Source organism: Acomys russatus, chromosome 4 (assembly GCF_903995435.1).
Source record: "Acomys russatus chromosome 4, mAcoRus1.1, whole genome shotgun sequence".
NCBI classification, from domain to species: Eukaryota; Metazoa; Chordata; class Mammalia; order Rodentia; family Muridae; genus Acomys; species Acomys russatus.
In genome coordinates this window covers 35256516-35281538 of record NC_067140.1, presented here as the reverse complement: position 1 = coordinate 35281538, position 25023 = coordinate 35256516, and the positions used below count along the sequence as shown (strand labels likewise).

The window sequence follows — 25023 nt, the reverse complement described above, 5'->3', positions numbered from 1 at the left end:
TTTGTGTGGAGTGCTAGAGGGTAAGTGATAGATAAGATTATTGGTGTGATGATAAAAAACTAAGATCCAAATGTCTCAGCAATCAGCACAATAGTTCAGTAAAGGGAAAGAAGGAGAGTGAAGGTGAGTGCACTTGACGCTTTTTAACTTGAGAATAACAAAGAAGAGGTATAGAAAATTCTAAACATGTTTATGTACTACAACACTTGTCTTTTTGCAAAGCTGCTTTAGACAAGTCACTGAATGCTTGAATAGCTTACACAGGAAGGCCTTTTTAAAATGATCAATGATCCATTACCAAACACTCTATTTTACCACAAAACATATTTGATGACTTCCATAGTATTTTCAGGGAAAAAAAAAATCCATGGATCTTTATATAAATTAAAATATGTTCTCAAAAATGCAAACACGGTACTACATTGCATGGTCACTGTTGGCACCTTTGTAGTGGTTTCTATTTGTCAAAGCAAAGGACAAAGCCATGAGATATGATCATGAGAAATAAGCACAGCACTAGATTCTTCAGAAAAATGAGGCAAAGGCTTTGATGTGGCATGTGATATTCCTTCTTATAAAAACAAGGAGAAAATTTCATCTAAGTATATAGACCTCATGAGGTTAAGGCAGGAGGGCAGAGGCTGTGGGAGAATCTCATATTGAAAGCCTATCACTTTAATCTCCTTACATCCACAGAGAATTCTCCAGGTGTATCAAAAGACCTGAGTTATGGTCAGAAGCCTGGGAAGGAATGAAGTAAGGAATGATCATTTCTGGGGTCACCAAGGATGCAGTTCCTGTCGGATGCAGCTTGCTCATTTGGCTGCACCCCAGACACCTGAATACTTCTGAGAAATAGCAAGATAGATACACAGTGAGGGAAGTCAGAGGAGGCTTCAGGGGCATATCAAGTGAGGGTGGAGATTCCTGTCAAGCCTCTGGCCACATCCAGGGCTTCCCTCTAAATGAGTTAATATAAACATCAAACCAAGTGCCGAATCAATGAATTCACCTACTTAATTTTGTAGTTAATTAGTGGAAGCGAGTCTGAAATTAAGTGCTTACGCTGCGGAATAGCCTCACATGCACAAACACACAAAAAGGCAACTGTGACATGGACAGAGAGTTAGCCGGACATAGACAGATGAGGAAATGAATATATTTGATAAGCCTGATAGAAAGGGGGACAGAGGAAAAGCCAGAAGATGTAAAGAAAAGAAATAAGCCATCTGGAATTTATGAGAAAGCAAGCAAGGAAAATGCATTTCCATTCTCCAAGGCAAAGATAGACCCATTATCTGCAAATAGGTCTATGAAATGCCTCTGACTCTGAGAGTGCTAAAGGGAATATTGGAGAGCAATACTCCGAATCAAATTCCTCACTTTACAGAAACAAAAGGCTCGGAAAAGAGAGGCGACTTGCTTAGAGTCTTGTGGGCAGCCAGCAGCAGCAGTTCCGAGCTCCATTTGACAACAGCATTCAGCAGCAGGAAATGGCTGTCAAGCCATGCTCCTGGAGAAGGTTGGGAGAAATAAGCCCACCTTTCCTGTCTTATTCACAACTACCTGCTCAACATTTTTGCCAAGGAAAGAAGTGCCAGACGTGGCAGCTTCTTGACATAGGCTTCTGGCATTTAATTTGCTAAGTAATAACATTTGGTAGATAATTTAAAGTCTATGTACTATTTACTGTCAGAACATACTCAGGAGAGTGGGGGAAAAGGCCAGTCTTTTAATCTGGTTAATATCATTGGAAAGAGAAGACATTCTGAATCCTGTCTTCTACCTGTTACTGCATCTGCCTTTTGGGGGGGGGGCGCTGGATAAGTTTCATGAAAAACCACTGTGCTATATCAGAATAATGTGTGGACAGAGTCAGAACTTTGATAACATTAAGACTTACAACTCCATCTTCCTCTTAGCACACTAAGGAAAGAGCAGTTGAAGGAAAAATCAGCTTGCATGTGTGAGCAATTATTTTGGGAAGCTTAGCCATCTTTTCAGAACAGCAAAACACATTGACTTCTAGAAAATCCAACACATCAGACCCAGCCAGGAACCATTTCTTGATTAGTAAGATCCTGATTCCTGTCAGGTCAATAGCTGCAGAATATTCTAGTGTTGTTGCTGCTGTTTTTTGAATTTCTGATTTTGCATAGCTCCTCTATAAAGAAGGTCTAAGTAAACTTCTCTAGAAAGTTCTTTTTAGTTCAGAGGGGACACACCATACATGGTTACCCCCCAAAAGGAGAGTTGCATGGGTCCAATTAGATTCTCTTAGAGAAATTAAAGAAAATCTAATAAAACATCAAATAATATTTCTGTTTTAACTTTATTTTTTAAGATTTCTTTATTTTTTAATTACATATGTGGACATTTTAACAGAACATATACGTGTGGAGATTTTGTGTGCCTGGTGCTTGCAGAGTTTCAAAAAGGGCATCAGGTCCCCTGAAACTGGGGTTATAGGTGGTTGGGAGGCATCATATAGGTGCTAGGAGATGAAATGGGGTTTTATATAAGGGCAGTCAGTGCTCCGAACTACTGAGACTACCCTCTATTCCCTTTGAACTCTATTGAGCTGAGTAGTTATAAGCAGAAGAGATTTTACTTTCAGATTGTGAAGCAGATAAGATATATACATCAAACGAATACATATTATCCATGTAATTATATTCATATATGAAGGTGTGATAGCAAGGGCCGAGCAGTTAGGTACAAGGACTGGCCTCAGAAAGCCTGCATATTACATGAGGAATCACAAATAATGAGCCTGCACAAGAACAACACACACAAACCAGGACATAGGCATTACAGCACAGCCAAGAATACTTATTGGATTGTTTGAGGGAAAAGAGCTCAGATCCAAAGGATTTTGGAAGAAAGCCAGGTTACAGGGTTTGGAATCTATTTCACAAGTGAGGGTTAGCTAGTAGAAGCAAAGCACAAAAGGAGTGCTTTGAGAAGATAAATAACTGGGAGTAGAAGGGCAAATCAGGGGGTGATTATAGTTATCTGGGCCTGATAAGTGCTAAATGCTAGAATAAGGATAGGAAGAGGGCATATTCTACAGTCAACAGAAAGCAAGATTCAACACTGGGTTGCCTGCCTGAAGGGACAGGAAGCGAGGTTTCAGCTAGCATAAAATAGTAAGCAGCCGCAGTAAGCCTCTCCCATCTGTTTTTAAAGCCTTTAGAGTTGGGGATCAAAAGCCAAACTGATATTAAAGTCACTTTATATCTTTTTCACAGGGGATTTTTGGGTCAGATACATAGTAGGCAATGTGAATAATTCCATAGTGTCACACCATGACCTAAATCCATAGCCTATGGCCTCAATGCTCAGTCTTTTCTCTTGAATTTTGAATACCAGAAGAAGATGAAATGGCATGTGTCTTCAGAAGACAAGATGAATTTGGGACACTGAGATCAAGGCATAGGGAACCAGGTTGTGTGTGTATGTAAGTGAGCAAGTGTTTGTGCTCTTAGATCCTGCAGACCTTCCATGCTGAGTCTGGCTTCCCTGCTGTTGCAGTGTCTGCATCTTAAGCAAAATAGAGAGTGATACACTAGAGGACTCTGGGCTGACTGAAAGCCGTGCTTCCATCTGGTTTAATGTCTAGCTAGCTGAGAATGGTGATTTCATTTAGGACTGTCATTGTAAAGACAATAACTGTGGTGTTTCCTGGTTCTAGCTCATGTACCATTCAAGTAGGAAAGGGATACAGTCTCTTAAGCCCTCTGGGAAAAATTATCCTATTTCTACGCACAAAGGACAGTGTGCAGTGATCACCTGAACGAAGTACGGCTAAGTTTGTGACTACCAATATCATCACATATTTCTTTTAAAATACTTACAATATTTTATTGAGTGTTTAAGAATTTCATTGGGCTGTAGAATTATCTCCGTATTTAAAAGCACTTGCTCTTGCAGAGGGCCCAGGTTCACTTTTCAGCACCTATATGGTGGTTCACCATCATCTGTCGTTCTAGTTCTAAGGGATCTGACACTTTGTTCTGATCTCTGTAGGCACCAAGTATGCACAAGCAAATGCACACACATAAGCTCATATGGAGACAAAACACCCATGCACATAGAGTAAAAAGAAATTATTAAATCTAAATAAAAATGTAATATGTTTTTATTTATCACATTCACCTTAATTCTGCACAGACATTCTCCCTTAATTTTTTAAAATTTAACAATTTCTGTACTTCAGTTTGTGCTTTCCTATACTCCTATGCATAAGGTCATCTACTGGAGACTGATAGTTTATACACACCTGAAAGAAACTAACTGCTCCCTCCCCCAAAAGTATCAACTGCCCATAGAGCTTCAAGGGAGGAACTCACCGAGTCCTTCCAACACTATCAAAGAGAGAAAGACTACCAACTACTAATTAATATATGTGCAGATATTAGAAGCTTAGTGGTTAGGAATCACAGGAGTATGAAATTTTTGTTCACTCTTACAAATAACTGGGTTCCTGTAAGACTGTTGGGTTTCAGCTGTAGTCATTTTTAGTGATCAGTATATTTAAAGCAGTGCAGCAAAATCATTACTTCTGACTATCCAGAGGTGTGGTTGGAGCTATCCTGAACAAACCAGATGCCTTAGAGCACTGTGACCTACTGTCAGAGCACATAATCTCCCTAAAATACAATTATTAAAATAAAAATAAGTAAGGCCAATAAAATAGTTACAAGTCTTTGGTATCTTTTAATTAAGGTTGGAGGAATCAAATGACAATGCAGTTTTAAATTCTGTTTTATAATATATATGTTAAAGTGTTTGCTGACAGTCATGTCTGTGCATTACATGGCTGACTAGTGTGCTCTGAGTTGGAAGAGGATGCTGAATTTCCTCAGACTGGAGTTACAGATGGTTGTGAGTTGTCCTCTGAGGGCTGGCAATTAAATCCAGGCCCTACTCAAGAGCACCTAGTGCTCTTAACTTCTAAGTCACCTCTCCAGATCCCAAGTTACAATATATTTAGTAAAAAATCCAATGTTGTGACAAAGTAGCTAGCAGAGAATCCATCAGGGTTGACTGAATGCAAGCAGTCATTGTTGACATTTATTGGCTCTGTGATATGAATAAGTGACTGAATCTCCCTAAGCTTCCCTGTTCTCTCCCTTGAAAGCTATGAGCTTATTTACCCATAGACTCTATATTTATAAAGAGAAAGTATTTAAAATGTACTTGGTAATCAATTAATAAATAGCATATATTACTGATTGTCTTTGCAACATTATTGCTTCTGTTCTAAAGATACACTGAGATAAATCACTCATAATAACCCATTAACATCACAGCTATAAGATTGGTGGATGAAATGGCAATCCTCTTATTGTTGTATCATAACAGAAAGAATCTACCTCATTGATTTTTTTGGTTTAAGAATCTTTTAAAGAAGCATAGAAAGTTGGCTTGGTGACCAATTCCAAGCACACCATTACATCATACTTTTCCCAGTATGAATTCAACAATAGCAAGACCATAAAATGTAATAACAATTCTTCAGTCTTTGGGTTTGGTGAACAGTTTCTTGCTTTCAGAGGAACAAACATCCAGACAGACATCTGAATGTAGTAGAGCCTCCTCTTGTCAGCCAATGAAGAGGCAAAGGAAAGTGTGATATGTTATGTGTAATATCAAGCCTGGGTACAGTGAATGGAGAGATCAGGAAGAAGCAAAGACACTATTTCCAATACGTGTTCTGACAAACAACGTTAAATCAAAGCTGATAGAAGCATGGCTGTAGCAGGTGACCAGAAATATGGGTGTGTGAGTTTTAAAGGACATCTTCAGTGTACTTTCATTGACAGAAGCAATTCTTTTGTTCTTGCTTTCATTTCATTTTCCAAATAAGCTATTTTTTCCCCAAAGCAAGTATGTACTTCTAAGTATGAGAGGAACACTGCAAAGGAAACATCAATGTGGATCAAGTGGCTCTACGAAAACTGATGGGCATAGACAGATAATTTTCAATCTCTGAGATGGCTAGTAAATTTCTATACATATAAACAATGTACCATCATAGATAAATCCCAATGTAACTAACACCTCTAGCAAGCTAGACTATGAAGCAGCAATGTACACTACCACAATACTGGATATAATGTAGACATATGTGAATTTTCTCTTCAGTATACAAAATGGGATTCTTAAAATTTCCTTCATTTGATTTTTGTCTGCTATTAATTACCCCTTAATTCTAAGTGAGGAGTGCTCTTGAATTTTAAATATATTACTTTCAAGCCAGCACTAGTCTGTGAATGGGCATATGAGTTGTGCTAGCCTAGTGAATACAGACCTTGAGATGTTTTCTGTTAATGATGGAACAAATGTGGCAATTCCCCAAAAACGAGAATTACTCATGGGAAAAGACTAAACCAAGAAGAATTGAGGTCCCTTTAGAGTTGTGAACAGCTAGGTCAAACTATGCCTGACTTTTATAACCCTGTAGTTATTTTTGGTTTTACTCTTCCTATTTATTTTTTAATTTTATTTCTAGACTAGCTAATTACTAAGATAGGTCCAGGTCATCAGTGTCATAAAAAACACTAATATGTATGAACAAAAATCATGTGTCCATAATTTAAAAATTTAGGACTACAAAGTCAGGGAGGAAAAGAATATTAAAGGTTATCTTAAATTTAGAAACCCATTCTATTTCCCCATTCTCCCATGCTTCTCTTACCTAGAGTCCCAATAGGATGTCCTCCCCTCTGTCCCACTTTCCTGATAAGCAATGACATTCATGGAACATGCCCCTTGGCCTAGTGTCCAGATATAAGGATCCAGAAGGTCCTAGAAACCTAAAAGAAGAACATTATGAAAGGCAGATCTGGGCCCAGAGGTCCTGCTCAAACTATGGCACTAGCCAAGGACAATACATGCAATAAACTTCGAACCCCTACCCCGATCTAGCCAATGGACAGGATATTCTTCACAGTTGAGTGGAGAGTGGGGTCTGACTTTCACACGAATTCTGGTGCCCCATATTTGACCATGCCCCCTGGATGGGGAGGCCTGGTGACACTCAGAGGAAGGATAGCAGGCTACCAAGAAGAGACGTGATACCCTATGAGCATATACAGGGGGAAGGGGTCCCCTTAGTCACAGTCATAGGGGAAGGGAGGAAAGGGAAAATGGGAGGGAGGGAGGAATGAGTGGATACAAGGGATGGGATAACAATTGAGATGTAATATGAATAAATTAATAAAATATATTAAAAAATAAAAATATAACAGGTGAAAAAAATTAGAAACTCAATTTCTAATGCTGTTTCCTTTATCATTAAATATTTTACTTAATCACTCTTTATTGTTTTCTTTCTTTAGATAAATGTCTATTTATTATTTCACAATAGTGCTGTAAGAACACATCCTTTGGGAAAGATAGCAATCAGCATGCAATCTCACCACTTTAGAAGCAGAGGCAGGAAGATCACCTCACTGCCAGTTAGAATCTAGAATCATCTATGCAACAAGTTTGAGGCCAACTAGCACTATATAATGAGACCTTGTCTAGAAATCCAAGAGGAAATGGGAGAGTAAGAGAGATATATTATAGCAAATATTTAGAAGTATAAAAAGAACTGTGATAAATGCTTTTAATGTGTATTTTCAACTGTACTTTCATCACTTTTACTATAGTTATTCTCATATTATAGTTGAGAAATTTGATGCTAGGAAGTATAAGGAGGTTGCTTAACCAATAACATGAGGTTTATTTATGCATTAATATTACGGATCCGATAGAATCATATTGCATTTTAACTAAGAGCAAGCAACCGAAATAAACTATATGCAATGTATGGCAGCTGATGGTACAGATGGGGTTATATTGTTGGACATATAGTTCATTCTAAAATCCTTATTATGTCAAGCTTGGAGGTAAGGGGGAATCAAAGAGTGCCTGTGTATCTAATAACACAAAGGTCCCTGGTGGCTTATTTGGCTCAATCTACCCTTTCTTTCAGGTGAGTATCTGGGGATATTTGCAGGAAAATCAAGCTAAATTCCAATGTCATCCTGGGGAAAACATTGTGTAGATGTCAGCACCCAGTGGTTGGCTTAAACTCTAAAGTGATTCTTAGAATCCTTAACATTTCTTCTCCACAAACACCTATGGATTGTGCTATGTCTCATCCCTGGCTGGGCTGAAAAGGCCACAGGAGCCTTACAATGAACAGTAGACAGAGAGTGATGGGACTGAAGCCTTTAGTACAGACAGAGCCTCTGTCCCTTCTTGGCTGCTGTGACAAGCAGCAGGGCTGGACCCAAAGTGATGGCGCTGTGCCGGCAAAGCACTTTGGCACATGCCAGGATTTGAAAGGCTCTAATGAGACCCATTTCACAATTCACCAGCCACGTGCATTAAGCAGGCAAAGACTCAGTGCTAATATCCTCACGATATATCCTATGGTTTAGTCTCCAACAGGATAGAGGCCCCTCAGCAGTTCACCTAGCCAAATCCTCCGTGTCCCACATCGGTAAAATAAGCTAAGTGAAAGGCAGCAGCTTTCTAGCTTAAAGAGACAGGAAGCATTTCTAACTGCAGCTCTGTCATGGGTATACAGGAACCTTCCAGGGACCTGCAATGCATGCTAATCTCTGCACTGATTCAGAGAGGGGGCTGCTTCATAGTAAAGCCATTGTTCTTTCTAATTGTCAGAGACGGCTGCTCTGCACTTGCCTGGAGCGATCCAATTAACATATCACCACAACACCAACCATTATAATATGTTCTGTGTCCTACCAACAAGGGAAAGCCCCAACCCTGCTTCCATCCACAGCTTCAGTCTAATTAGGTCTTTAATATGTAAACAGAAGGGGAGGAAACAGGAACCTGGATAGAAGAAGACTATATGCCTGAATTATTTTCTGTTACAAGTGACCTCCAGGAGTGGGGCATTTTTTGTTGTTAATGGGTGATCGGTTGAGAGAAGTGATAACAGAAGAAAGGAGAGAGGAAAGGGGAGGACAGAGAGGAAGGCAATATTTAGAGTGAAGTCTCACAGGCACTGATGGAGGAAGGGTAAGAGGGAAAGCCTGCTTGATGCTTTAGGGAATTGAAAACATGTAACTTCTGCTGGAAACGATTGCCATGGCAACATTCAAACAATACAGAGAAAGCCTTCATAGCTCCATTCTTGCCTTCCTGAACACCACTGCATTGATGTTAACTCTTTTCCATGCCTTCTAACTTTCAGAGGTACCCCACCCAAGTCCCCTGATGATATGTGTGAAGGCTGGTTCTTGATTAAGTGAGCCTCTCCAGAGATTGAGAGCTAAACAATTAGCATTCTCTCTACTGCATCATAACAGCTGGTCGAGATTATTCTCTCTCTCCCTTTCCTCCTCTCTTTCCTTATCCCCTCAACCCAAGATTATGGAAAAAATCTGCACATCTGAGATCCGGCTGCAAGCCAAACAAAAATCTTTCCAGAGAAAGACATCTTTATGCTTCCAAAGGTCACATAGTTTTCAGAGAAACTCTGTCTTAATTATTGAAATCTCCACCACCATTACCAAGCCATCATCTAAAGAACACACACCCTCTGTCATGAGAGTGAATTTCTGACTACGCAGTGTGTTCTCTATCTAGTAACCAAAATAACCTATAAATGAACATCTGCATTCATAATAGTATCTCTATTATAGTTTTAAATATCAACCAACATGGCTTGGACAGGACTATATCTACAGAAACAGATATAGTTTAATAGATGCTAATAATTATGAAAATATATTAATAGAAGAAAAATGATCTTACCATTTTAAATCTGTGAACACCAATACCCTATACCCGAATTAGGAATGACTTAAACAAAAATAATTTGGTGGCTGTGTTTTTGGTTTTTTTGTTTTTTACATTTCCTATTATTTCTTGTTCAAGCCGGCCAGTAGTGTGGTCTCAGCAGGTTTTAGTTTGGCAGTAAGGAAACACGAGATTCACCATGACTCTTCCAAGTTACTCCGCTCTTGCATCTGTGTATTCTCAAGCTCTCAGGCGTTACCATGTTAGGTAGCAGTGAAGGTGTGACTGTTTTGAAAGTCCTGGCATAAAAACTTGTTGGGAGAATGATAAAGGAAGAGTAAAGTATTCTAAATACTATGAACATCAATATCAATGTACTTTATCCAATATGAAAATGATGCTAGTCTTAACCTATAAGTGGAAGATATCTAAAACTAGAATTGTAAATATTCCAGCATAGTCAAAACATTCATTTTGAAAGATTGAAGAATATAATTCAAACATAACAGTCGATTCCTTTCGTATTGTCTTTCACCTAAGTTATTATATTCTACTGTTTCTTGGCAGAGAAAGGAGAAGCCATTGTTTGAAAGCAAGAGGCCAAAGCAATTGGATTCAGTAAGGCCAGCAGTTCATATATTGTGAAAAACAGCTGCACTTTGATTGGAAGAAGACTCTCAGCCCTTACCCCTCATTCCTTGTTTCAAGTGTTTATATACAGTCTTGAAATCCATAATCTTTGTCGTAGCCATTCCTGAGTGGGAAGCCAAACCTCACCCAACTTTGAATATTGTGCAGTGAACAATTTGGTGCATGGGGGTCGGGGTGGTGGGGTGGTGTTGGGGGTGGGTGGGCGGGCAATAATATTTGTGAGTGATGCCTGTGAGGAATGTGCAATAAGCTTACTAACACTGTATGTTAAAACATACCACTATACTATACATAGCCATATTAAAACGGACTTCACAAAAACAGCTACTATCAATATTTCAAAAGGCCAACAGGAACTGTAAGTATATTCAGAAAATTGCACACATTATGTCACCTTTGCTATTCAATCTCTTTGTTATCAACTCATTGTAGAAAGGTATAGATAGTATATTTTAAGAAGTGATGGTTGACATGTATGTTTGCTATTATTAAAAGCAGAAAAAAAGTATAACAAATTTTATATATAATGCTGATTAGAACCATAGATCACTATAGGAAAAAATGTGACTGTAATTCTAATGAGGACAGTATTGCTAAACTAGTAAACTACATTAAAGGCCAAACTGAAGTGATATGTTAGTTCTTTTCAATTGTTTATAGGTTCTGCCCAAACAAATTGTTATTATCTTGGTAAGTGTTAGAGATTACAAAAAGAATATGATGAGTCTTTAACTAAAGCCACAGTGGAGCAAGGTTAGCCAAGTAAATAGATACATTACACCAATGACAAGAGCGAGTGCAAGTGATAAACAAGACGCTCCTGAGGAGGAGAAAACAACACACCTATGAGTTTAGAGGAGCTGGGTAAGAGTCTATGAGGAGGCAAGTTATTCTGAGCCTTGATATATGGAGCATTTCCTTGGCCAGTCCAGTGTTCCTTATGATGTCCAAGTCAAAGCTACAAATGTAGTCATAGACTATAGAGCAAAGGCTCTTCAGCTTTACTCCCTAGAATACTCCTTGTAGGAAAATGAAAGATTGAGTATACTGAAGGAAAGTTGTTATTGAATAGGCGTAATGATAGTATCTAGACCAAGAAAATTGTGTGACAGAAGCTGAGGTTATAATTGAATTTGATAACTGCTTGAACAGTTAGGTTAAAAAGTTAGCATGCTTGGAAACTTAGGTTAAGAGATACCAGTATTGGGAACTCTAAATACAGCTTACCGGATGAAAAGCAATTCATTTCAGACCTTATGAGATTCAAGGAAGTAAGGGAGGTATTGTTGGTCTTGGAGACTGATTAGGTCTCTCCACATACTATAATAGCCAAGGAATTGAATGGGATTTCTCTAAACAAACCAAGTATAAGCCCTGAGAAATGTAAATGAAGTCTCACTCACAAAACAGAAGGAGGAGAAGAAAAGAAAATGAGTAAAGAAAGTAACCAAAGAAAAATTCCTCAAACCTCTGAAACACCATCATGAACTGAGAGGTGAGCATAGTATCAGGGGCTACAGGACTCCATATAATGAGTATCATTAATGTGCTTACCCTGTGTACAAGACATTATTATCTAAAGTTCAAACATATGAACATTGACCTTATTCCTATAATCCTAAATTTATAGATAATATCATAAACATTTCTAAAAACTTCTTTTTTTGAAATTTTCTTGGAAGTGGTCAATTTCTTTTTCCTTTTCTTTTATTTCTTTTTTCTTTTTTCTTTCTTTCTTACTTTTTTTTTTTTTTTTTACTGAGTTTCTCTCTCTGGCCTTGGCTGTCCTGTACTCATTTTGCATACCAGGCTGGACTCAAAGTTATGGATATCCTCCTACCTCTGCCTCCCTGAGTGCTTGGATTATAGGCATGTGCTACCATACCTGGCTTGGTCACTTTCTTAAAGACACACTTGAAGACACACTTGGATATGATTAAGGAATGAAACAAAATATGGCAGAAATATGATCAAAGTAGATGGAGAACTCTGACTCCCGGTAACAGATGGAGGGAAACAATAAATTCTAATCTCAATTAAAATAGTCAGAGTATCAGGTTGTATGATAGTGAACTGACAAGTTTGTTGTCAAGACAACAAACTTGAATTTATTGATACTGATCTTTGGTTTAGGTGATTATAAGTGCCGTCTGTTTCGTAATTACTCTCTTTTTGTTTCTGTTCGTTAAGTGAGAGTTGAAGTTAAAAATGTTAAGTTTGTAATTCATTGTCTAGTACTTATTATACAGCTCCCAAGATATAGATAACTTAAGTTTGCCATTGTTAAGTGACATCTAAAGCTTCCAAAAATGTGCCTATTTAGATAACTTTAGGAATCTGCCATAAGCTTGAACCAAAGTTGAAAAGTATATCTATATCACACGAGTGCTCTTTAAATTACTTGTAAACTTCATGATTTTACTGCCATTGTAAAAAATATAAAAAACAATATGATGAAATTTGATAGGAGAGTTGGCAAAAATTTTTCCACATTTTCAATCTCAGGAGATATAAGACAACACATTCAATCATGTTAAATGTTTCTGTTACCACTGAAAATAACTGGATTTACACAGGTAAGACAAGGAACTATTACAGTCCTCTCTCTGTGAGTGCTGCCCAAGTATCAGGTACTGTATATCTTAGCTTTCCTGAAATATCTATAAAGATAAGGGGAAAGATGTCCAGTTTTGCAGTGCAAAACTGAGGTCTAACTGACCACCTATGGCCAAATAGTTAGCAGGCGCTGAAACAGAGTTAGAATGCAGTATTTTTCTATTCTAAAGTCATAATAACTCCCTTGAAGATCCTTTAGTTCTCTCTTCTACCTTTTACCTATGGATTATCTATCAGGGGAATATGCTGTGCTGCTCCCATTAATTTCTCGGTCACTGGTTTCCTGCTATCAGACATTATATGCTCTTAATTACTAGGACTCCTAAATTCCCAGGTAATCAGGTATCAATGCAATATCAGGGACCTGATGCTTGAAGTAACATTATTTTTAAATTTCATTGAACAGAAAAGACTATAAGGCTGAGGGAGCTAATATGAGGCATGTCAAATATCACAATCCATTCAGGGCAACATAATAAATTAGGCAATGTACTAGTTCACACAGCTTTCAGATTTCAGGATTTCCAATAAAAGCGTCTCCTCTGCCTCTCTCTGTTCATCCAGTCAGAACATTCATGAGGACTCTTTATTAATTTTCTATAGATTACTGAGAACATCGTGTGTGTGTGTGTATTTGTGTGTGTGTATGTGTGTGTGTGTGTGTGTGTGTGTGTGTGTGTGTGTGTGTGTGTGTGTGTGTGTGTCCATCCACCAGGGTATGCACGCACACAAGTATGTGTATGCACTTCAATTCATTACAGGATGTAATTAAATGAAGCCCATTTAGTCATCAAAAGACTGGCTTTGCCTGAACATGGCAGAGAAAAACACAGTGTATTCCCTCAGAGAGAGAGAGTCACTAGCACATTGTTGCAGTTGACAGACTGCATTTTGTCTATCAGGTCAATTATTATTGAGTGAAATAATTTTGAATAAAATGAAGACATGGTAGCTTCTTGATTTCTGTCTTAGAGTGTCTTCTAAGATATTACCTACCAATCAGTTTTTGGTATCTATGATATAAAACTCTGGACAATGCAGCTAAATATTCATGGACTCTGTATATTATTTATAATTCACAAATTATATTCACAACTTTTGTTGGCTGATAGTTTCACTAAGATACCTCCAAGTGCGTTTTGAAGTTGTATGAGTAGTGTGTAATTCTGTTGCTGCAGTAAATAGCATAACCAATGGCAAACTGGGGAGGCATGAGTTTATTTTAGTTTACAGGGTATAGTCCACAAAATAGGGAAGTCAAGACAGAAATCAAGGGAGGGACCAAGAAGAAGGAAATGATGAATGCTGCTTATTGGTTCTGTCCCTATGGCTTAGCCTATTTTGTTAGATAACCCTTGACTATGTGTTCAAGGGTGGTATCTCCCACAGTAGGCTGTGCTCTTCTATATCAATCAACAATCAAAAAAATGCCCCACCAAAATTTCCACAGACCAACCTCATCAGGCAATTCCTCAACTGAGGATTCAGAATCCTAAGTGACTATAGTTGTCAAGATGACATAATCAAGACATCAATGCTTCAAATTTAATCCCATCTGTGCTACAAAAGTGAATTGTAATGACGATCTTCCCTTCAACAAAGACCTGTTTTCTTCTTAGTGGAAACCACACGTTACCTGAATACAGACCAGAGATGATCAACTTAAATGTGGAACTATTGAGTGCTTACAATTCATGACATAAAGAACCCTGATTCACATATTTTTATGGTAGCCAGTTTCATGTGGTTATCTTACCTTTAATGTACAGATAAGCATACAGTTGAAATAGGTTAAATGGTATGTATACTTCCTGTGGCCCAGTGAAGCTAACTATTTGAGTTTACTTTGAGCACAAGCACCCAAGCTCATGCTGATTTTCTTATAAAACAAACAAAAAAAGTAAAATACAGTACATTGTGAGCATTTCTGGTTTGGATTTTCATTTATGTTAATGGAAGTGAAAACCATGAACTTTAGGAGGCCTTTCCAAAACCCTTCATATTTTAACTTTTTTCAGTCTCAGTAATCAAAACCCAGTATGCTAAACATCAATCAGAAAAGATTCTTATACACAGTATGCATATATGATGTAGATGTCATCAGTCGTGGTAACTAGAGAGTAGGATTCTTTCTCGGTATTGTTAAGGGGAAGAAAGGGTTTAGGTAGCTCACTGAGGCCAGAGAACAGAACTACTATGGTAGACAAAGAAATTAAAAGTCATGGTAAAGCTGTGTAGACTGGCAAATTTGTGTTGTTTCACATGATAATATTAAGACTTAAATACATCTGCTACTTCATCTTCTCTCAAATACAGATTGAGCCCTGTTCTTTAATAGATATTACATTGTGCAGTTAAGAGTTAGACTTGTTATGAATAGGAAGCCTGTGAATCCAGATAGTCGAATTTTTTCTCTTAATAGCTGTAATGGAATGATGTACTATCACATTTAAATGAATATTAACAAACACTTTTTTCTTTATTTGTGCATTCCAGACCAAGATGACAGCATATGTAATCAAAGGACACTTAAAGTCCAAAGTTAACTTACACAACTTTAAGATTAAAAGCACATAAGATAGGTGCAGTTACTCTGTTCTTTCATTGTACCTAAATTATCATTTAAATATTTATTGCTCTGTTTTTTCTAAACAGCATTTCATATATGAAATGATACACTTTAAACAGTCTGTTCTGATAAGACCTTGGAATGGAAACCTTACAAAGAATATAGGTATATACCCACAGTCACTATGTTTAAGTGTAACCAGAAGATCCTTAACATACTTGTCAGACTTAGTTCATCTTCAGGAAATGTATACACAATAATTAACTCAATAATGATCATGACAGACAGACAGCCTGATAGAGAACCCATTGTGCTGAGGCTTTGCAGCACATCTCTTCTAAATTATAAAACAACATCTAATTTACCTAAAAATTATAGGTTATTCCTAACCCACAACCAAAAGAAGAGAGAGAGAGAGAGAGAGAGAGAGAGAGAGAGAGAGAGAGAGAGAGAGAGAGAGAGAGAGAAATTTAAATTGTTTCCCAAAGGTTGCAGCCATTAAATTAGAAGAGAAAGAAATTTGAAATAACTTTAAAAACAGTACAAAGCTGTAGCTCTCTGTGTCTGTGGTCCTCAGTAGACTGCTGTGTATACCAACCTACCCACAAATACACTAAGTGGCCAACTTCAGATGAAGTAGTTATTAGGTAGGCATCCAGCTCCACCATTACCAGGATTTCTTTCCTAGCTAACAAACAACTTGTATAAATTGCAGAGCCAACTGTTTCCCAAGCCAAAGGAGCTGATTCCCAGGCTCAGCAAATGCTGGCAAAGTGAATCACTTCACAGGGAAGAGCTTCAGATGCCTGATCAGTGCAGAAAGAGGGAGCTACATTCCAGCATAGATTTCAAACAGATAACTTCTTTTTCTTACCTTTCTGTCTTCCTCTTGGGAACATTTACCTGTTTGCATAAGGAGGGAGGGGAATAGAAAATCGGTGACAACTCTGAAGAGAAAAATGCAATCTTTGGTCTAATGGGGATAGTGTTCCATATTGAAAAAATTTTAATGTAACACCAAGATGATTAGAACCAAACCTTGTCTAGCAGGACAGGCTTTCTAGGCAAAGCCTGAAGTTGAACTGCAAAGTAAGGAAAGCATCAAGACATATTTTATTCTCTTCTGACTTCTGTGTCACTTGTACCAAGTTGCCACATGGCCAAGAATGGCAATGATCATGTGAAGCATAGCAAGCAAACACACACACACACACACACACACACACACACACACACGAGAGAGAGAGAGAGAGAGAGAGAGAGAGAGAGAGAGAGAGAGAGAGAGAGAGAGAGAGAGGAGAATGATGATCTGAAAAAATAATTTTACACACATTTTCATAGGTTGGTAAATTCATACACTATCTGTGTGTCCCAACACAAAGCATGTGCCTAGAAGAATATATTAGGGAAGTGCTTTTTGGCTGAAGGCTACCTTTTAGGATAAGAACAGATGATAGGAGCAAAAGAACAGACTCAGATACTGTTATCAGGCTAATTCTGGTTTCTATTATCACCTCTCTAACATAAATCTAACTCCACAGTTCCTTAATCACTCTCTAGTGTCTACCACTCACAGCAGTAAATGTCCCCAGCACTAATAGGGTACCCAGAAGAGCTGCCTTCCATCCCTTTTGGGATATCTCAGACTTGTGGATCTTCTGGGATTTTAATATTTTAAAGCCAGAGTTTCGTGAACCATGAGACAGGAAGCGAAAGAGAAAAAGTAAGAGTAAGAGGAGAGGAGAAAAGGGAACAGAAGGGGAGGATAGGGGAAGGGGAAGGAAAGGAATAAAGGCACCTATGGCTCTTGATGTCTACACTGGCAAAACTTTACTTTGCCTGCTCTAGACCATTGTTCCTTCCTCTCACCTCTGAATAAAAATGGCATCATCCTATATGTGCCATATTCCTTCCTAGTTTGGATTCAGAACTTGTCTGTTTCTCTGAGGCTTGTGTGAGTCACCTGACTCAAACGGTTCAGTCATTAGCCACACAATTATGGTTTCTCGGGCCTCAGTTTCTCTTTTGTTGGGCCTGTAATGCCTGATCTGGTCCTACATTAACATGCATTCATGACTATAATAGAAGGGTCCAGAGATGACCCTTCTCTGGGGGCTCAGATCATTCTGCACAGGTGACAAGCTCCAAGATACTGGCAGAGGTGGAGAGAGAGGAGGTGATCCTGAAGGCCCCAGTCTCTCAAATCACTTGCAGCATTCTCTTTTATTTATTCACTATTTACTTTTTGCTTGTTTTGTTTTCATTACATTCTTCCCTTCCAAGCAAAGTGGGACCCTGATACGCTTTGGTGCTCAACATACAAAGCTTTCCTTTGCCCTTCCTAAGTTACCAAAGGATACTATATTTCTGCCTTTTTTTTTTTCAAGAGCTGTCTTAGGGGTGTTTGGAGGGTTCTTGGTAAAACCCCTGCCAAACACCCACATTCTCTACAATCGGTGTCCAGCTTCTCTGTTGTCTAAGGGAGTCTGAAGTTACAAGGTATCGGATGAATGGATCATTCTTGTTTCACTCTTAACTCCTCCACTGAGGACCCCAGGGATGCAAAGACCACATTTGGATAAGAGAGTGCATGAGACTGGGAAGTACAGCAGACACCCGAAGACTTCTGCTGTGCCATTCTCTCTTACCCACTAGCCTGAAGCCATCCTTCACCTGCTTTAGTGTCATAGTTTTGTGTTAATATGTTCTGTTGATCTGCCTTGTCAGGTTGGATAATGAAATTTAAATTGGGTCCCTTCGATTTCCAATAGCCAACATCTGTGCTTCTAAGTCTTGGGTTTCCTTGTAACTTAAATGCATTCTAGAGTGTCAGTCACTTGCATCAGCAGCTCACACTGCAGCGGCTTTCATGGAGAGATTTTTTTTTCTCTCTCCATACTGAATATTTGCAAAGGCATTTGCCTAGAATGCAGACAACCTGCATCATAATATCGGTCCAGCTCATCAGTTCGCACAGCTTGATGGAACAACTGCGTGGGCAACCCTGTCCATCTCTCTCTCTCTCTCTCTCTCTCTCTCTCTCTCTCTCTCTCTCTCTCTCTCTCTCTCTCTCTCTCTCTCTCTCTCTCAAATAGCCTGGTCCTTGAAAACCACAGAAAGGGAGGGGGGAGGAGAGGTAAGAGAACCAGAACACTAAATTAATGAACATTTTTTTTCACCAATAAATAAGAAAATTAGAATAACTCACTGTATTTCAGCAGAGCTACATCCCGAGGGAAATCCAGGTGGTTAAGAACAAGAAAGAATGCATGGTCCTGACACCAAAAAGAAAAAGAGAAAGAAAACAAAAAGGAGGTTGGTGAAAAAAAAAATCCAACTGCAATTATCCTTCAATTTTAGTCAACACGGGCACTGATCCAAGAGTCCTCTGCTGATTTCTTTCACAATCAATGTTTCGTTCTTCCACGGTCAACTTTTCTTCAGTGAAATTTCTTTGCAGATGTATTATTAATTTCCTCTCCTTTTGTGGAAATTTTAAAAAGAAAAAAATATATTTATCAGGTCTTTACTTTCCTAAAAAAGACCCCAAACTTTTCATTCCAAAAATATCTCCTTGGCGTACTTTACTCTTTATAGAGAAAAATGAACACACTTTTTCTTCGTGGATCCTCAGTTCTCCATTTCCAAACATCCTTGGGGGAGGGGGACAGCTATTTTATGATTATTTATTTATGTCAGAACACACCAAACCCCCGCAGGTCTGACATCAGCTTATTTCATTTCACCCCCAATGCTCCCCGTGTGGCCGTATACACATTTATGTTACGATCCAGGTCTCACAAGAAAAAGGTTCGTTCTTTCTTCTCTCTGGCACCATCAGTTTATCCTCTGCGTTCTGCTCCAAGAGAAAGCTGCGTCCTGCATCCTTCATTTTAGCAAGGCACCCAACAGCCACCTCCTCGTGGGGGGGGGGGGAGAAAAAAAGAAAAAGAAAAAAAAAAGAAAAGAAAGAAAAAAAGAACAAAAAAGTCTTTTCTTTACATTCTCGATTCCATTCCCCAGCTTTCCCTTCGGAAAATTTAGGGATCAACTGCCCCCACCGGCTACCCTTCCGGCCGGCCCCTTCGTCAAAGATCTGATTAGATTTCTCATCACAACCCAGTGCGCAATTGGATTTTTGATTTCAGCCACCCAGCCAGCAGCCACCTTCCCCCTCGCCCCTCCAAACTCCCTGTTAGATCCCGTCGCCTTCCCTCCACCGCCTCTGCGATTTCATAATCTCACGTTAAATGGAGTGCGGGGGACAGGGGCGGGGGAGGGGGCGGAGGTAGAGGAGGAAAATTTCAAGGCTCCGTCAGCTGTCAAGAACAAACCCGTTCCACCCCCGGTCAGCTACTTTTTTTTAATAAAAAAAAAAAAAAAAAAGGCTCAGGATGTCTTTCGCTGGGTCCCCTCCCCCAACCCTAGCACTAGGTCCACGTCCTCCAGGTATAGCTGAACTCCGGGATCAGGGCAGGGATCATCAGAGAGAGGCATGATGCGGTCTCTTGCTAGCAGCCCAGGGTGTCCTCTTCTCCATCAGCGGGCTGCAGATCTCGAGTCACCCGGGTAGTGGAAGTTCAGATTAAGCTTTTATTTCAAACAGGGAAAGCGAAGTGACAGGACAGATGCGGTGTTAGATAAATTAAAAATAATATATATATCGAAACAGGAACGAAGAGGGTTAAAAAAGATCTCTCTAATCACTGATCACTGGCTCCTCTTGTCCTTTTGGAGCGAAACTGCAGCTTTGATCTCATTTCCAGCTGCATTGGGGATGGTCTGGAGCCACAAGTTGGTTCCTCTGTGCGCAGCCCTTCCCGACGCCCGCTGATCGTCCCCGAGGGGACGTGTCCTCCGACGCGCAGCTGCTCCGCGCCGGTCTCAGTGCGGTAGTCCTGGTTCCCGATTCCTTGTGCCGCGGAAATCCCAATCCCCTTCCATCCACTTCAGTATGAACTCTGTCTTCTCCCTCTCCTCTCCTCTCCTCTCTTCCCAGATAAATGAATGCACACTCTGAGCGGTTGGCAGCCTAGGCCAGTCTAGACTTCTCAGCAACACCAGGTCCTGTTACTTAAGGTCCTGGATCCTCAAAGCGTTGCCAGGTTGCAGTCCCGTTCCCTCCTCTGGTCCTCTTTTTTGCCCCTTTCCCTTTCCCTTTCTCCGCTAGAGATCAGTAAAATACAATTACCCAATTACCTCCCATCATCTTAGCAGTGATTGGTCAATTGCATTAACACTTAAAGTCAGGGAAGAGGGGATTGGAGACTCTGAGGTGGGGCACTGCTGCCACCTGGAGGGCATCGTAGGAAAAACGTGTTTTAAAGTAGCCCCTCAAGCGTCGGAGCTAGAAATCAGAAAAGAAATTCAGGGTGTGTGGAAGCAGTCATTTTTATTTATTATTTTTTTAATTTGTCAGTTTTTATCCCGAACGCCGACAGTTTTGAGGTACAAAGGAGAAGACACTGAAGTTCAATTACCACTGGATTCAAAATTATTAACAAACACAAAGCTTTTGCTTTCAGACTGAATGGTTAAGAGCCTCCTGGGAAGTCCAGCAGGTTGGTCCAAAGGTGGGGATTAAGGCTTTGCTCCTTGGTTTATCAGGAGGAATCCGGGGTAGCTAAGGAGGGGAAACATGGGGGGAGCAGGGAAATCTGTCCAGGAGGAAACAAGTGTAAAGGCGAGATAGGAGCCTTCATTCTATGCAGTGTAGCAGTAAATTGGCCTGTTCAGTTTGTACAAGACATTCAGGACAGCTTGACAACTCAATTCCAGCATCCTTCGCTCCTGGATGTGGGCTTTTCCATCAACCAGTGTTAGAGGAGCGCTTAGCACATTTCACTACACCGCCTTTCCTAGGAAGCAGGGACCTGGGCCACTGAACAATGGTATGAACAGATATTTATTTTGTCTTGTTCTCTGCTGTATAATGACCACAAAGCTCTTTCCACGAGCCATAACCACTCATTTTATGTCTCTCAAGCATACAATTTGAGATCTGAGGCTAGATGAATTTACGAATTAAGATGGTAACAAAGAGATCATGCCTGTAGAAGATGAAGGTAAATAAAGATTTCTGTTTCACCTTCTCCCAGCAAAGATCTTCGGGTGTTTTACGGTTTCCTTTCTGTCACTCCAAATATGTTCTTGGGTTCAAAATAACGTTAAAAAGAGTGTGCAGATGGCAAACAGAACGGTGACAGGGCAACAAGGCAAGCAGAAGAGGACAACGGTGCTGCTACAGGGACATCAAAGAACAATCCAAGAACATGCCTCACGTTCTTTTACCCTCCTTTGTAAAATTAATACTAATATATTATATATTATATGCAATGCACCATATTTTTTTTTGTTCCTTGCGCTTCAAATTTTGTATCTATACATTTTTTTCTGGAGATGAAGGAGGAGCTGTAATATGGATTTCAGATGTCATCACCTGCAAGGGAAAATACCCTTGTCTCGGTATTTTTTTGGAGAGCTTTGATGCGCTTGTAACTCATACACAATGTGAATTTGTGGAGGAAGTAATGCTTTTATACTTGAATGGGTGTTGCATGGCCTGGTTCACAAACACTAGTACGTGACTGAGTATGACTTGAAATTGTGTTGGTCAAGCACCATCTACTCATTGGCAAAACACTGGAAAAATGCTTCACCTATGTGCCCTTGGTGGATTAAGGATTGGAGCCCATGTTTAGAAGTAAACTGAAAGATTTTAGAATCAAAATGTTCTTTGTGTGGAAATTTACATCCTGGGGAAGACCAACAGTTTGTCTATTCAAAGCAGGGTATACTAGAACATTTAACATCCTTCAAAGTGAATTATTCTCTCACATAAAACAAAAGGACGGAACAATCCTGAGTAGGAAAACAGAAAATGGAAAGATGACCCTGTTCTGCCTAGCTTTTCGTTACATAAGCACAGTAACACAATTTCTTGTTTGCTCTTTCAGACATTGAATTGATTATTTGATATTTGTATTTTCATTAAAAATCAATTATTCTTAATTTAATTACTGATCACACACATATATGTATGATATTTTGCAGCCTTTTTAATATGCCAAATATCAAATGACATACTTGGTAAATTATGCCAAATTTTGAACCCAGATCCAGTCAATTTCAGGTCCTTCTAGTTTTCATAAACTCCTAGGTTTTGGTAGCATGGAAAGCAGCTTGTCATATAGCAGACAGTCATGAACACGTAGGTTTTTATTGTCTCTATGGATTCACAGATGTGAGTTTGTAGCTGTGTACGGAAATGGCATGTCATACACTGCTGTGTTTGCTGCTGGTTGACCTTAGTTAAAGTGGACTGAAATAGGGGGGTTAACAAGGCAGCTGTCCTAAAAGCACACATGAAAATTTAGTTGTAAAGGCACAAGTGCAGACAAGTGTAGACAGTTATGCAGCAGGGTAGTCGATTACACGTACTAGATGCATATATTTAAGATTCTTCACGAGCCCCTCTTTAGAAGGAATAATTGCCTAGCAAATACGTCATCGCAGCCTCATGCTTCCTATTCACCAGAGCTTTTTAATCAAAATCCTGTCTAGAAATGAAGGCTACAGGAGAGAGATGGCGTGGCAAGAGGGGGTGTGATGCTACCACAATGGTTCTCTTCCGTGAATACACAGAATTCCACACGTTCTTCTTCTGATGCTTACATATATGGATAAAATAAAACTGTCTTATTTGTCTCTGGGTTGGTGACTCTAACTGGTATAATCCTTAACAAACAGCAGGGGACAGCATCTTGTAATCAGAAATACAAAACAGTAAATAGCATGAATTCAGTAACTTTGTTTAAAAATAAAGAAAATAAGAACGTGTGTACTGTGTTGCTAATTGGATTTAAGGGACTGTAGGCTATTCTGTCAATACACAGTATATTTTTTAGATCTGAGTATTTTATGGTGTAAATCCTGAGAGTTCTCTTTTTTAGTTTGAATTCTATCATAAGCCAAGAATAGTCATATAAAATTTGCCTCTGTGATTCATACACTTAACTTATTTATGTAAGGTAAGCTCATTAAATTAACTTAAAATTCACTTTATTGTTAAATGCTAGATGTTTTGTGGGCATACGTGCTGCTAGGCAATATAACAGACACAGCTTCAGAACTAGAAAGCATCTCAACAACCTAGATCTGGTAATACAGGAGAAGATCCTACAGCCCAAATATATTTACAGATAGTTATTTATTTCCAATATATTCCTTCCATGTTTGCTATTCCAACATACAGCATTTACCCCATATAGATTTCCTACTTGCTTTCTTTTGGATTTTAATATTTGTTGTAACAGCTAGTATGTAATGGCAGCTTAAAATATCAAGATTCGTTCTAGGTAGGTCACACATTTCAACCCACACTCTACTCTCAATCTCCATAACATTATGAAATAAGTATCATGGCAAGGCCATTTTGGGGATGCTGAATTGGGAGATAGCTATGCAGAGTTACTCCCCTTCAGATAGTGAGGCTGCTAACAAGTTCTTGCTGTGGATAGAAATGACTTGTTCATGCCTCTCTATTACTCACTAGCCCGTGACTGACTTTACAAGAGCATTTTATTGTATTTATCATGTTTTTCCGATTGTTGTGTGGATATCCAAGACTATAGTATTTGGGAATGTGAATATCTATATGCCTCAATATGTTTTCGAGACAAGTGACACCAAACACAATTTGTAGTGGAGGACGACCTTGAACTTGTTTTTTTCTGCCTCTCCACGCGCCCAGTGATAAGCCTCAAGGCATAAAACACTAAAAATCGTTATTTTTGAAATGATGGGTATAACTGAGCTACATTTTCACCCTCATCAATTTTATTTTACCTAATATTTTCATCAACATTTTAGTAAAGTGTTAGAAAATGAAATGACTTTTACAATAAATGAAATACGAAAACAAAGAAAAATCAAGCATGATTTTATCTGAAAATATATAATTTCGAATCAATTGCGGCATAATACATATTCTACGATCACAGTTAGCTATTTTTGTTTGCTTGTTTGTTTGTTTTGTCTTTTGTTCTCTTGTGAGTCAGAAGGTTAATTAGGGATAGATTAAGCAGTAATTCTGATATTTTCACGGTCCCATGTGAGAATCAAATCTACTAACTTTCCATTGCACAAAGAAATCACTTCATACAAGAATGAGCTTGTCATCCCATGTAGAATGTATATACACTGCGATAATACATAACTGAAAGGAGTGGAGAATCAGAGTAACTGCCAATCAACCACATCCTCTAAACTTAACAAATACCAGGCTTCTTCCAAGATCACAGGACTCTACAGGCATGATAAATTCCCATGTTAGGGTCATTTGGTGTGTTCTAACAAATAGGAGGTTTACCAATCCCTATTATGTGCCTGATATTATGGAAGGCATCACTAATTCCCCT

General features: G+C 39.0%; 1 protein-coding gene across 3 annotated transcripts in view; it reads right to left on the bottom strand.

Annotated features, from left to right (window-relative positions):
• The window catches only part of Lrrc4c (leucine rich repeat containing 4C), a 176525-nt gene extending 156557 nt beyond the window's left edge, over positions 1 to 19968 (bottom strand). For 2 of the 3 annotated variants that reach the window (XM_051144213.1, XM_051144212.1), the window contains exons 1-2: positions 18813 to 19968; positions 16479 to 16507 (exon numbers count right to left, since the gene is read on the bottom strand). The gene's annotated coding sequence lies outside the window, so the exon portion shown is untranslated. The remainder of the gene's footprint in view (positions 1 to 16478; positions 16508 to 18812) is intronic. The other variant, XM_051144211.1, reaches the window with a different exon arrangement.
• Between the last annotated feature and the right edge of the window lie 5055 nt (positions 19969 to 25023).